The sequence below is a fragment of the Pleurodeles waltl genome, chromosome 5 (genome assembly GCF_031143425.1).
Source record: "Pleurodeles waltl isolate 20211129_DDA chromosome 5, aPleWal1.hap1.20221129, whole genome shotgun sequence".
NCBI lineage: Eukaryota > Metazoa > Chordata > Amphibia > Caudata > Salamandridae > Pleurodeles > Pleurodeles waltl.
This window is the reverse complement of record NC_090444.1, coordinates 471,228,915-471,244,536: the sequence shown is the minus strand read 5'-3', so window position 1 is coordinate 471,244,536 and position 15,622 is coordinate 471,228,915.

Sequence of the window (15,622 nt, the reverse complement as noted above, 5' to 3'; positions counted from 1 at the left end):
ACTGAAGATAAGCAGCGATGGGCGGGAGGTGGGGGGTAGTCACAGAAGATTAAGTGAAATGCAAACAGCATCGAAGCTGAACACACCAAAGGCATTAACAAGAAACAAATAATAATAAAAAAGAAAGGCTCACGGAGCGATGCATCTGTGTAGTGGGTGCAGGACTGATTTAATAAAAAATGCTCAAACACTTGAGGGAAATGCATGGTTAAAATGAAGCTCGGTGGCCATGAGCTGGGTGCTGCGCTGAGCGGGAAATGCTCATCCAAAATGTAAATGAGCAGGAAAGAAATAATATAACATTTCCTCCAAGAGAAAATAAAGATTCAAAGTGCAAAGATACAGAAGTTGGTCCCTGCTCCATAGGTGTAAACGATTGTCAAAAGTGAGGGAAAAAGAGAAAGGCTTACCTATTAGCAAGCAAGTATTTTTAAAGGATACTGACAGACAAATGATAAGCAATGGGTGGAGTTCAGCCCCACAAAGCATACACAACAGGTTGCTAAGTGACAGCACAAGTGCTGTCCAGGCTCTACCTAAAAACAGAACATCTTATGTGCATAGAAGTTGGCCATTTTTGGCCGAATCCCAATCGCATTCAACAAAAATGCAGCATGATCATATTCCAAAAACAGATATTCAAAGTCAATGAATTTTGAAGTAGAAGCATAGGATGGCAAGATGAGATCCTCCAGGAAAATAGTCAAGAGTTCAAAGGACAGGACAACTGTAGTTCCCTTCATAGATAGGAGCCTAATAAATATGATGAAATGAGGAACAGGATCAAGAGAATTAAAAGCACATTGTTGGCTAGAGGCACAATTGCAAACGAATATATAGGGGAGTCGGGATTCTTTTTTTGAGATGTTAGTTCTCAAGTTAAAAGAAGTAAAAGATGTTAACTTAGCACATATTGAAACCACTTTTTTATTTGTATTTGCATAATCCTAAATGAGACTACTGGATTTCTAAGCAGCAGGATCGATAACGGTGTGGAGGACTGAGTCTGACCCACGTGTAAGGAACTCTGTCACCCTAAATCCGGTTTTTGCTCCGGCTAACTAGCAGTGCCTCATTTCTCCCATGGGGAAGAAATGATTAGGCAGCCGAGCGCATGACATCTTTGGAACTTCTCAGGGAAGTCGTGGTCACTCAGATCCAAACCAACTCTCTCATTTACAATATGATCTCATATACAAATGACAAAGACAGTATAAGTTTTATATAATGTTTTAATAAAACGACTGTATTTTAGATAATAAGGCGTGAGCCGCAATAACCAGAACAATACAACACAGTAGGATTGAAATAGTCACCAGGAGAGTAAAACATAAGAACAAAGCTATCATAGTGCCTAACAGTTTCTACTCTCCCTCTGCTTGTTCTATTTAGAGCACAGCATGTTAAGCTTCTAGCTTGCCTTTCCGAATCACCGGGGAGACATCAGCCCTCATACCTGAGCAAAGGCCTGTGATCTGGTTCAGCATCTGCAACGAGGCAGTCAGCGTCTAGTTGTGGTTCCCTGGTCGGAATCTCCCTCTTGCGTGTATTGGGACAAGGAAGTGATTTTATAACTAACATGTCATCGTGATCACAAAATGTCCCTACGCAGGAATGCCAAATCTAAACTCCTACCACGTCTATCGGCAATGTACCAGACTGTATCCTTGACTGAAGCACAGAGTGAATATGTTATGGAGAACTCCAGTGCTGAAGTAGGCAAAACAGTGTGATATGAATAAAAAAACAACACTGTAGAACTGGCTATTTGAAAAATAACAGTACGAAGCCTAATAAAAAGCATTTCGAGCAAAGTGCACAGAGGCTCTATGCTGCCAGCAAATGAATAAAACACATCCAGGGCAAAGTGCACAAAGGCCTAAAGCCTGAAGCTAATGCGCAAAGGATACGTAAAACTAACCACACTACAGACCACACATGCTGTCCAAAACCTTTTGTACCTCAAACACTAATTTGTCATTAGCCTCATCAATGTATACTCAAATACATAGTAGTGCATCATCTGACTGTCATTTGCATCAGACTTGTGACAGTGCCCATGAATAGCCAAATCTTGGCCCTTCCGTTGTCTGACCTTCATTAATGCCTAAACTTAAAAGTGTGACAGTGGACCAGGACCATAGTGTATGATGGTGTAAATGGCCTCCATCAAAGCCAGCAACCTCAGGTAATGTCCATGAAAAGTCAACACATATGAGGAGCCTGACTGTTCAAAACGCTGAGTAACACTTTTTCAAATGATAAAGATGAGTCGTGTGTTGAATACTAGCCATTTACTTCTGCACAGAGGCTATGATGTTTCATGATACATTACCATCCACAGAGGCCAACTGGAGTAGAAATGTGGCAATGACACATGCCAGATCCAGACACCTGAGACATTCTCTCACTCAGCACAAAAAGGTTGCCCATTCGAAAGTCTCATTACACGTGTTCAGTGACAGGGTGGGACCATCCATGTGTAGGTGACCATGTCCTCAATGGCTTCTCTCCATTTTTGCTACAAACAATGCCCAATTGAAACAAGATTAGCTGCCACTAACTCATGAGGAGACCTGGAAGTTACAGTGACAACATACATCCTGACAGTTGATAGTGGATCTACATTGGACCACACATATAAACATGTACCATCCAATCAACAAAATATTTGCAAGCAGCCGATCACAGTAGTGTCCCAGTTGGAACCTAGCAGGAAGAATGAAACATGCCACTAAACCAGGTAATGCATAAAGGGCCACATACATCAACAACCTATTTGTCATCAGCACATGAGGAACGTTGAGATTTAGCAAAAAAATCAATGCAAAATGGTATGTCAGATTGCTCCAAAGAATCAATAGGGCAAACGTCAAATGGGCAAATGGGATTATTGAATGGCAAACAGTGAATCATACCCTATGGGCTTCCATGAGCCTGCTGCTGCAGGTTTAGCATTACTGAATTAGGGAAACCCTTGGATAAATTAGCAAGTCTGGAAGGGCAAACCCTAGGGTGCTGGGGGCCTAAGTCCACCTCTACCGCCCCCCAAATATACATGAAATATGCACATGTGAAGTACACACATGCATAAGGCGCATGTGTGGCCTACATGTCAAAAGTAAAACACATATAAGATACACAAACTCATAATTAGGACATGGTTACCCCCATAAAAAGTGTAGGTGACAATTGCACTACCTATTTGGCCTATATATAATTTTGATTACCGTGATAAATGTGGACACATTTTTGCTAAGGAATACATCCTCGTATCCCATTCATCATTTGAAATTAGCCATCAGCAATTACCCAAAATATGTGTACAATTATGGGTAATAACCATTTTGAGCAATCATTACTATTGCACTGTGAATACCTTCTATACATCCTATAAGGGACATCTGCCATAGCTAACCCCAAATGTGTATCACTTAGCACCGTTTGGTCATCACAAAATTATTTTCACAATTTGACAAATTAAAAACATATTTGTCATAATGCGTCATATTTCCACACATACAGCTTGTGCGTCATAATTTTTGACGCATAGGAGTGCACATAATCCTGAGTCAAAAAAATCAAATTAAAATAAATATATTAATAACCAGCATTACATGGCCACCATTTTTTTCTATAATGCGTCATATTTCCACGCATACAGCTTGGGCGTCATAATTTTTTGACGTACAGGAGTGCACATAATGCTGAGACAAAAAAATCAAATTAAAATAAATATATTAATAACCAGCATTACATGGCCACCATTTTTTCCATAATGCGTCATATTTCCACGCATACAGCTTGGGCGCCAACATTTTTGACGCACAGGAGTGCATATAATGCAGAGTCAATATTCATTTTCATATTTGCTCATCATATTTGCCAGCGGCTTAAATTTCAACTCTAGAACTGTAAAATAAGCCTCAAACAAATATAAGGGAACAATGATAAAAAAAAATGTTGACTCTGTATTATGTGCACTCTTATGCGTCAAAAAATATGACGCACTATCTGTATGCGTGAAAAAATGACGCATAACGGAGAAAAAAAAACGGCGGCCATTTTATGCAGGATGTGATGTAATAGGATATTCTTTTTACAGAATCTGTACTGTGGGTGTACTTTCACTTTCACTTTGCAGTCTCAGATTATTCTAGACTGTGTGGCTGTGTGGAAAGTGTTGTCCTGTGTTTTAGTGCTTTTGTGTCCAGTGTACCTTCTCTATTGTGCTTTTGTCATCATTGTCTTGTTGTTGAATACTGTGTGAGTCTGTATTGTATAATTTTGTCAAGTCCAGTGTTTCTTTTATTGTCTGTGGGAGTCTGTTCTGGGTAGTGTAATTTAGGGGTTAGTTGGGCTCTTCTTCCTAAGTTTTCTTTGTATTTCACTACTCTACCTTTCCCCATTTCCCCCTTTTCCTTTTTCTCCAACTTTTTCCACTTTGTTAGTGCTGAGATGTCAGGTAGGCCACGGCTTGCCAGGATGGGTGAGGAGGAATTGGGGGGATGTATATGGCTTGTTTGCCATTTCCTCCCACTCATGCTGGAGGCTGGGGGTCGTGTGATACAGGGGTATCACACGGAGGCCCGTAAAGTCCGGTGGGGGAAGGTGCGCCATCACTTGGTCCGTGTCTATGGTAGCCTGAGGAATGACCATCAACTTAAGCACCGCTGGGCTGATCTGATATCCAGGGAGCAAGATCTGCTGGACCACCTGGGAATCAGGATTGGGGACCATGTTGGTGAGTACACATCAATTACATGTGAACAATTTAAAGCTGTGTGGGGACATGTGATGATTGTTACCCAATCTGCTAGATAAGTAGCTGACTGTGTGTAATGCTAGGGAAACCTACTGGGTAATTGTTGCACAATGTGAAGGAAGACAAATGCTAGCAGTCAGGTAGCTCATGTTTTCTACACATACCGGTTGCCTGTAGCAGTATGTAATGTAGTGTTGCCTTTGTGTCAGACAAGCAACACGTTAATGCCTCAATTTGAACTCTACAGGTCACAATAGCCAGTGAAAAATGGATGTTGAAACATCATACCTACATATGTAGACGCCATAGCTAGACTGACATTTGTAAACCCAATATGATGCTATAAATGAGTGCTGCCTTCACGTCAGTTGAAGTTAGCTAGGTTGTCCACACATATGTCACATGTGTGTCTGGTTGGTGTGTGTTGAAAATGACCACATAGGCTGTTTGAGTTTGAGGGGTCATGCAGTCCTCAAGTAACCAGCTTTTGGATGTCTCTCTTGGATGCACATGATGAGATGAATGCACCCCTATATTGTTGGGGCATACTAATGGAGGTGCATCTTTGACACCACATGACTGTCCAGGCCACTGCATGTGTGTAGTAGGGTGTGTAACTGTAGCAGGAGACTCATCCAATGTAAATGTTGCTCAAGAATTATTCCATGCAGTATGAGCATGTGTGAGTTTCATTACGCATGTCATATTCTCACATTGTCTTTGTAATTGCAATTGTTTGTCAGTGCACGGATTCTGAGTATATTCTTCCTTCCATGCTTTACAGGTGGACCTGCACCGTACACTGTGGGAGAGGTGGCTCATTTTGCGGACCCCGACACCTACAGTGAGTGTTGCATTTGTGCTATTTTTATTGTTTGCTGGTGATGCATGATGGACTACTGTGTGTTCAACAGAATTCAAGGTTTGATGCGCTGCCCATTCATTAGTATTGTTCCATTAGTGGGATTTCAAATATCACTTCAGTTTTAGTAGACCTATGCTTATCCATCTCTCAGATTTTGGGTCTGTAGGCCATTCCAGTCAGGCCCGCTATGGGGAATGGGATGAGTCATGTGGAATACACTGGTTAATGTAAGAGTTGCTCTGGGACTTGGCTTGGACTGAGTCTGCATTTCAGACTGACATTCTCCCAGATAGCTTCTGCAAAAGGCTTGTCTGAAATATGCAGCTTCCCTAGTTGAGGATGGACTGAGTACACTGTAGGTTGGATCTTCCTGGGGCATGTACTTCCACAAGTTGAACTAGAAGTGTGTGGGACTAGAGTGCAATGGCCTAGTTGTTCATTCTACTCATGATCATGGGTGTTCTTGCTCCTCTGTGTGTGTGGTAAAATATGCCTCACTGGTAGTATGTGATGTTGGCCTAAGTCAGTACATTTTGACATGTGTGGACCTTGGATAGGACAAGGTTTAGCTGACTCCAATTTGTTGCTAGCCTTTCATTGGTGTTGTGTGTGGAGGCAAATACTTGTTGACCTTTCTATACACTCCTGGGTGTGCATTGAATATGGGATTGTTGGTTGTTCTTCCCACCCCACCCTCAAAGACTGCCATGTGTTTGGGAATAGGGTACCTAGGACTGTAGCAACCAGTATGTTACACATACTTGTGACCTTTTGCAACTTTTTTTTTGAACCTAGTGTACACACTCGGTTATGGCACATGAGTTCTATATTAGCAAAAAACAATTACAAATGGCAGATATTGAGGGTTGTGATTGTTATCACATAGAGTGACATATGTAGTGAAGTCAGTAGGCGGAAGAGGTACAGCCATAATGTCAGCTGCATTACCCATTATTTGGATGACAAGTTTAGGCTGATGTCACCCATCATGTAGAGACATGGATATGCTAGGTGTGAGATGCCCTTTTGTATGCAGGCTTCTCATGTACTTCCTCTGAGACTTTCAATGATCTATGTGGTGAAAATAGCTGTTACAACTACAGTAAAAGTAATGTGCAATTGACCCATTGTGCTATTCCACCCAATGCATTTCCTATGGTAAATAGTTGCCCTTTCTCTTCACAGCTGCAAACATGAGTGCCGCACAGAGACATCAGTTTGAAAGGCGGGCAATGAGATACCGGCACATCCTGCAGGTGCAGTCGGGGTTCCGAAGGATGGCCTGAAAATACCAAGCGGATCAGGCCTCCGGAGCATGGTGGGCCTCACCACAGGGTGGCCCAACATTGCCCACAACAGCCACCACCACCACATCTACCAGTTCTCCCCAAATGGCCCCAGCAACGGCGGGGCAGTTGACCCTGCCTCTGCAGCACGACCTGGACCCAGCAATTTCAGAGCTGCAGGACAGTCCAGTGGGCTAACAACAACTCCCACACCGAGCACCTCTGCCAGCACACAGACAGCAGCAGCCCCTCCTATTGACCCTGCGGCATTCCTGGCTTTAGACAGGAAAATGGACAAGTTTATTAGTAAGGTGGACAAGCTAAGCCAGGATGTGGCCTACATTAAGAAAAGGGTTCGGTCCATCAGGCGGACCCTACGGAGGGCCAACCTCTAGGACTTTATTGATTGTTTTAAATTTATCCCTCCCCTCTCTCCTCTTTCTTTTTTGTCATGATAGTTGGGTTTTGGGGATTAGTGTTAGGTTAGTGTAGGTTGTTAGCTTAGTTAGTGTTAGGGAGGAGGGTGAGGGGTCCTTATTCTTTCTATTTTTCATTTTTGTGTGGGTGGGTGGGGGTCAATGTTGGGATTCCTGTCTGTTTAGAAAAAAAAAGAAAAAAATCAAAAAATGTATAAAACAAAAATACAAAAAAATATAGGATTGTTTAGGATAGTATAGTATGTGTGTAGGTTAGTATGTGTTGTCCTGCATGTGTCCTGTCTCATAATGGTGGGTGGGGGGTTGATGTTTAGATCGATTCGTTATATGTGTAGAGTAAGTTTAGCTTAGGTTAGTTAGGGACAGTTGTGGGTTAGGAGTAGTCAGGTTAGATTAGTGTAGGTATGACTTTTCCCTTAGTTGCCTCTGGTGTGAATACATAGGAATAAACATATAGTTAACCCTTTGCATTATGCGTTAACTGCTACTTGATCATGGCCTTGACATCAGTGTAGGTGATTGTTTTTCTATGACATTTGTGTCCTATGCTACACACCACAGAAAATAGAGGTTTAACATGGCAGCTACCCCTGTGCTAACTTGGTAAGTATCCACCATTTGGTAGACCCACCATTAGTAGTTTACATGGATCACCAAGGATTTGTGTTGATGAGTAGGTATTCTACATCACAAAGTGTGCTTCCAGACTTGGTATTGTGGGTAATTTATTAGGTCGGACTGCAGTGTGATGTTCAGGGACATCTTTGTAGATGAGGTGTTGTTAACACTCTTGTCTTGTTGTCTTCATTGCTGACATAGATCATGTGTGTAAAAATTCAGCATGAGTTCCCTTCATGGAAGTATACTCAGAAAGGGTGATTGATGCAGTGTTTAGTTGTGTTTGCTTAGATTATGCTGCATAATTTCATTTTTTAGTATTGCATGGTGCCTACATTTATCAGCCACCATTAGTTGACTTGGATTGCTATAGATGGAGCATTATTCTGTCCAACACAGCATAATTGTGTGTGGTTTGTCCCTTCATCCGTTATTCTCCTCAGGATGGTCAGGCTATGATGCAATCCTGGCCACTGCACAGATGTATCAGACTACATGATGTCAGGACACTTGTATTGACAAGCTACATGGTTGTCACACAGGCACTTTAGAGTTATCTACTGCACAGTTGATGTGTCAAATAACACAGAGACATATTAGGTGTGCAAGTGCTATTTATTGATAGGTGCTGTAGTGCAAAATGTACATTGTCCATGTTTGCTGAGTCCGTTCTGGTGCATTCTTACATGGTGATCCTACAGAAGGGGTGTGGATGATGCTCCTGACATGCTGGGGTGATGTAACAGACAGCGCAGAGGGACAGGATTTGCCGAATAGTAGGAGAGAGACATTCACTGGCAATGCTGACAAGCCATACAGTGGTTAGCAGAACAGTCATTGAGTATAGTTGTAGTGAGACTGGCATTTGACAAAACGTAGGACCTTGGTCAAAGTAGGCCATGGTGCAGGGACTAGTGCTTCCGGGTCCTCTTCCGTGAGAATGTGATCTGTTCCATGTCTTCTTCTTCTGATGTGTGTGCTGCCTGGTTTGTCCTTGTTGTTGGTTGTGAAGGGGCAACACACACCTCAGTGTTAGAAGACGTGGAGTCAGACATCCCGGGGGCTGCTCCCTGTGAAGTTCTTAAGGGCAGTACTGCTGCAAGGAGGGCCTGCTGGTTTTTGAGAATAGCAGCCACATCACGATGGTAGGCAGCCAGGTCGGCCCTGGGGGAGTCATGATTGCATTCGTGCATGCAGTGGAAAGTTTGGGGTGCGAGGTGTTGTGGCAACTCCCTTACTGCAGTGGTGAATTCCTTTATAGTTTCTTGTAGTCCTTGCAGTATGGATGTTAGGGCTTGCATAGCTGCTGCCTGATCTGCAGATGACAACATGCACGAGCGCACCCCCTCAAGGCTGGCTGCCATATTTTGCATCTCCAACCGCACCTCCTTGGCCAGCTCCCACTGTACACCACCTACAGTTCTTTCAAAGCTGGTGCCAGTGTCGTCAGAGTCCTCAGCTGTGTAGGAGCTGGCAGGTCTTGCAATTGGGGTGGTGGGTGGTTCTTCTGTGATGGCTGCTTGTGCTGTGCTCCTCCTTGTGACTGAAGGTGGGGTCTGGAGGGTTTCAAGGACCTTTTGGATGGTCTCCTGGGGAATGTTTATGGGCTCGTCATCCATGTCATCAGAGAAATCAGGGACAGGCATATCAGCAGGAGATCCATGTTCCTCTGCAATGAAACAGGGTACAATTAGTGTGTCTGTGTTGTGAAAATTTTGGCGTAACATGCAAGCCTTTGGATGACTTTACTTTGTGATCTTGTTTGGTATTGGTATCTGCTGTCCTTCATATGGGCATTGTTATAGGCCTATGGCCCACCTGTGTGTCACATGTATGATATAGAGTTATCAGACTTGTCTGCCTAATCACCTCTAGGTGTTGCTTTGTACCAATTAGTGAATAGCCATCTTTTTGTCCTACTCGACCCTCCGTGTATATCTATTCGTATGGTGAGACCTTTCACTGGCTGTGGGTGTTGTGATTGCCCTGGCAGCACACTTGCCTCTCAGGACCTGCCCCAAAATCTGATTGTTCACATTGACCTAATTGTAATTGTTATGTGGCATATCCTATGCATGGCAATGTTACGATGTGATATGGATGTAGACATTGTTAATGTTTCCAGCTGATGTTGGATAATGTGTGTTTAATTGGATTGCCCTGTTTATAGTATCAATGTCCTATTTGGTCCTCTGACTGTGCAGGTGTATTTCAGTGACCAGTTGCATGTGTCCCCTCCTCAATGTTGTTGTCTGAGCAGTATGACATTTGTGATGTTGCCTTGTTAGCCAGGCACGTGAGGGACCCTGACGTATGCAGCATGTGTGTGTCCTTAGTGCTGTGTGGCTCCTATTGCTGTTTACTTTAGCTGATGTATGTGTCAACTATGGGCATTGACATTTGAGTGTACTGGTGCCTTTGTCTTATTTCTGGAGATTGTTGCAGATGTCATCCTCACCCCCTAATTTAGGTATGTATGTTCCATGGGGAGGTTACTGCCATTGGCTACTATAGCTGCACAGAGATCAGAGGTGTTAGTGTCAACTCTTGTCGCAGTTACATTGCAGTTGTTGTTTTGGCTACTGGATTACTGATAGGGACCTAGTTGATGTAGGATATATTTTGACTGACGAGTGCCAGGATGTAAGTTTGACGTAGTGGCCTTCCCACCTGTCGAGGCTTTCCCTTAGCTCAATTGTTGTCATGACAGGATGCCCCCATGGGACTGTTGTTGGTGTTGTGTTATGTCATGCCCCAGCTTCTGTCTGTGCTGGGCATGCCCCCCTGCCGTGCCCCTTTACCCATGCCACTCCATATATATGCTGACTTATATGCATTGTGTAGTAGAGATTCCCCACCCCGGTTGCAGTTAACATTATTGCATTATAATTCCCCATGCGACTTACCCTGCATGTGCGTTGTCTCGTGGTAGTCTGCGCTGTCCTGTCCTTGAATCCCTGTGACGATCTCCTCAGGGATGACGGCTGCGACCATCTCCTCCAAGTGGTCCAGGGCCTCCTGGTGTGCTGGACTCCCACCTCCAGTCTGCAGTGCTGCCTTCCTGTTCCTGGCCATTTTTTCCTTTGTCCTACGTTTGCAGTCATGCCAGCGTTTCTTACACTCGGTGACTGTCCTGCGTACTTCAGCCACACTGTTGATCTTCTCAACAATTTGTTGCCATATGGCCTCTCTCCTGCTGATTGGCAACTTAGAGGTGATGAACAGTTGGTGCTGGTGTTCTGTCACCTCTTTAACCAGGATTTCCTGCTCCTCTGCACTGAAGCGACACTTTCTTTTTTTCCTATATATGTCCTGGTTCCTGTATGGATCATCCTGGCTGGTTCCTGGTCTGCTGTCATCTTCCTGCGGTCTGTAGGGGCATCTGGGATCCATTTTGCCTCTCCTCTGTTAAAAGGGCAGTGTTCGCGGGTATTTTTGACGCTATTGCGTCAAAAAAACGGCGCTTTCCGGGTTGCGCTGTCGTAAATCGACCCACAGTCATTTACGTCGCGTTAACGTTGTTTTCCTTTACGACTTGACGCCGCGGTGTGCGTAAAAAAAAATTACTCCCACCTGGTGGTTGCGCCGCCGTGCATCAGAGTATAAATTTGACGCCCGCACGGGCCATCGAAATGGCGTTAGCCGGCGGTAAAAAAAATTACGCAAAACTGCGCCGGCGCAGCTTTGCGTCAAAAAGTATAAATATGGCCCATAGTTTGGCAATCCTAACATGCCACACTCCAAAAACATCCCTAGTGTCCTAAACACATACATTCTACAATAGTTCATACTCAATTCCACACACATCACCGGACAAACATTGGATATCATTTTTTCCAACCCAGACCTAGTCACTTCCAAAGAATGTTTGCTGTCACGTGGTCAGACCACTACCTTGTTGCCTTCCAGCACACAATACCAAAAATCACCCCAACTAAAATCATCTTGCCCTTAACTACATATCGACCTCGGAACAACCTGAACTTGGAGGAACTAGAAAATTGGCTTAGCTCAAAAACAGATCTGGTCGCAATCAATTGTGTACAGTCTATGGATGTTCCCAGAAAACGTTTGACCTCCTAGTTCCTCTGAAAACATATGCACATAACAAAAGAAAACATACCCCTTGGATGAACGCAGAATGAAAAAAGATCAAAAAACACATTTCTAAACTTCAACTCAGGTGGCTCAAAACAACCCTCAAGACAATATGGGCCTGATTCTAACTTTGGAGGACGGTGTTAAACCGTCCCAAAAGTGGCGGATATACCACCTACCGTATTACGAGTTCCATAGGATATAATGGACTCGTAATACGGTAGGTGGTATATCCGCCACTTTTGGGACGGTTTAACACCGTCCTCCAAAGTTAGAATCAGGCCCTATATGCCTACACAGAAACAAAGAATATAAAAAGGCAAAAATGCAAAAAGATACTATTTCTACCAAATCTGCAATGCAAAGTGTGCTAACAAAGAATCTTATAAAATATTGACAGAATTCAGCAGGCCAAAATGCACAGACACTACCACCCCATTTCTCAAACAAATTGTAACACATTGGCAAATCATTTACAATTAAAGTAAACATGTTGAATTCTTATTTAAGCAACAAACAAACAACAGCCACAGCCCATTTCATATAAAACCCTAGAGGAAAAGACAAGCACAGCCTTCAAAGAACCATCACCAACTGAACTGAAACCCAAGCCCCTGTGGGAAGGGAGGAGGGAGCTGCTGCTCTATTCAGAATCTCTTTGGATAGAGACAGGCTGAATCTACACTTCCAAGCTAGCAGAGTCTACTTTCCGGGTAAGGGAGGGATTGTAAAACACTCAAATACTGCTTGTCGCACACTCAGATATTTTACTTTTTCAAGACAATACAGGTGACGCAGACATGTTTTAATCACAATTTAAATCACAGAAACAGATTAAGCAGATTCCTAAACAAACTGATTAGCCACAGAGGTGTATGTAACTTTTTTCCTTAAAAAAGAGGGGGAGAGGGGTTGGCTTTATGCAGTCTTTTGCCACAAACTAGGAGGGAAATTTCAAACAGTCATGGCTAAACAAAAAACAGCAGTTTAAAAGGGCCAAGCTGCCTGAAACACAAGGAGCCTACAGTAAACATGCACAGGTAGCAGTACAAAATACTTTTTAACAAATAACAAGATTTGCCAGAAAGTCTGGGGCTCCTTACCTAGGTCTCCTAGGATTCCTTGATCACTGGGCTGTATTAGGGCGCAGTGAAAAAGGTGGGCTCACAAAAGGGAGGTGGCTGTCTTGGGGTTCCCTCCACAAACTTAAATGCCCAGTGCAGGTGTTAGAGGAGGGCTCAGGTTGCCTCGTAGTTGGAAAGCCAATCAGCAAGCCCCTGTGGGAAGGGAGGAGGGAGTACCTTTTCAAGCATAAATACTTTGTAGTTGCAAAAATCAACAGTGCAATTTCAAAGTTCTTCAGTGTTAAGCTATGGAAGGGAAACACATTCAGCAAAACAAGCACTTATTGATGACTCACGGGACCAATGTTGTAGGCTTAAGGTAAGTAGTGGGCAAGAGTCAGTATCACACCAACAGTTCACTCCGGGCAGCACTGGAGCGGTACGAGTCAGGTGTTCAATGTATTTCAATGGGGATTTGTCTCCGTGGATTTAGTCTGTGGCTAGGACTGGGCATCCTGTTTGGGTGAGCCACTGAGTGAACTCAGGTCTTGCAATGCTCAGGATAAAGGGACACCAGTGGTCCTCCTCTACTTGGTCTGGGATGTCCAGGCACAGAGGGTTCTTGGACTGTTGGGTGACTGTCACCAGCAGAGGTTTCAGTTGAGGGGAGCCCAAAAAACATACTGCGGGCATGGACTGGGGGACCAGCCCTGGTGAACCAAAAAGGGTGCTCACGTCTCACTAGCTGTAGGGATGCGATGTAACCAGTAGTCCTCCTTTTCTCGGTCCGGGGTGTCCGGGTGCAGAGGTACAGTGAACCCTTGTGGTTACCGTCACAGGTAGCAGTCACTGTTGAGGGGGGCCTGCACAAAGAGGCTACAGGCATTTGTGTGGAGGTCGTGGTGGTGATACCTATAAGGGTCTTGGCTGCTGGATTGGCGGGGGACCAGGTTGGCACCATTGGCCCACTTTGACATGGGTTGGGAGGCTCGGGTGCAGTGGTGCTGTCCGGCGGAGGTCTTGGCAGTTTGAAGTTCTCTTCAGCGGTTCTTTGGTGCCTGTAAAGATGCAGGGTAGCAACTGCGCTACTCAACTGGAGCTCCTTGTGCTGAGGTGAAGGCTGCCAGTCCTCCAAGGCTTTTCGAAGTTTCAGCAGCTGGTGGACGAGGCATCTTTCTTGCACTTGTCAAAGTCCACAGGCAGGCTGGCAGAGTTGCCGCCAAATCCGTCACGGATCTTCCATTCTTGCCTTTTGCATTTCTGGAGTGTCCTTCTTCTTCAGGTCAGCAGGGATCTGAGTTCTGGGGTTTAGGGGTGCCACCTAAATACTCAATTTAGGGGTGCTATAGGGAGTGCCAGGTGGCAGCCAATGGGTTGCCCACCTTTAGGGTGAATACACCCTTTCTATGACCACTTTCATTCGGAAGTGGGCATAACCTTTACCCTAGTGGCCTGATTCCTTCCAAACCAAGATGGAGGAATTTAAAAAGTGGTGTCCACTTCAGCTCGTCCACCTTAGGAGTGGAACTGGCATGAACTTGGCAGACATCCTAATCTGCCTAATTTTCCCACCTGTTCTGCCACCAAAGTGGGGTCACAACACGGTGGTTGGTCAGCTCCACCATTTGGCGAGACCTGGATCTCATTACAAAGGGGGCCAGGCCTTTGAAGTTTGCCGTCCTGGAATGTCCATCTTGTCTGAAGGAGGTGTCAGCACCCCCGCCCAGGGCAGGCTTTTGTCTCTGGACCCTGAGAGCGCTTGCTTTCACCTCGGGGGGAGTCATAAACATGGCTATGATGGCTGAACTGTTTAGGACCAGTCAGTTAACACACTAGTATTTAGTATGCTTTTCAGGGGGTACCTCTAAGGTGCCCTCTGGGTGCATTTATTAATGAATCCCTCACCAGAATCAGTGAGGGTTTATTAATCTGAGATGTTTGATACCAAACATCCCTAGGGTCAGAGAGCCATCATTAAGCTGGGAAACTCGTAGTGACCAGTGTCCAGCATATGTGTTTACAATTGCTTCCCTGTTCATTTACTATGTATGAGAATTGACAAAGACATAGAAGGGGCATATCTGCTTCTGAAGATATGCCCTCACATGTAATATAATGACCCTGCCTTAGGGCTGTAAGGCCTGCTAGAGGGGCAACTTACATATATTACATGCAGTGTTAGGGGACATGGCACACAAGCTGTGTGCCATGTCGTGTTTTAACTTTTATCTGCTCCAAGACACTCAGCCTGCAATGTCAGCCTGTCATGTACTTGGTGAGGGGTCTCTTAGGGTGGCACAATTTGTGCTGCAGCCCTTAGGGACACTTCTTAGTACCCCAGGCCCTAGGTACCAGGGGTACCATTTACTGGGGACTTATAGAGGGTGCTAAAGGTTTTGCCAACTGGGGAAATGACTGTGCCATTTTAGGGGAAAGAGATCTGGTGCTGGGGACCTGGCTAACAGGATCCCAGTGCAATTTCAGTTGCA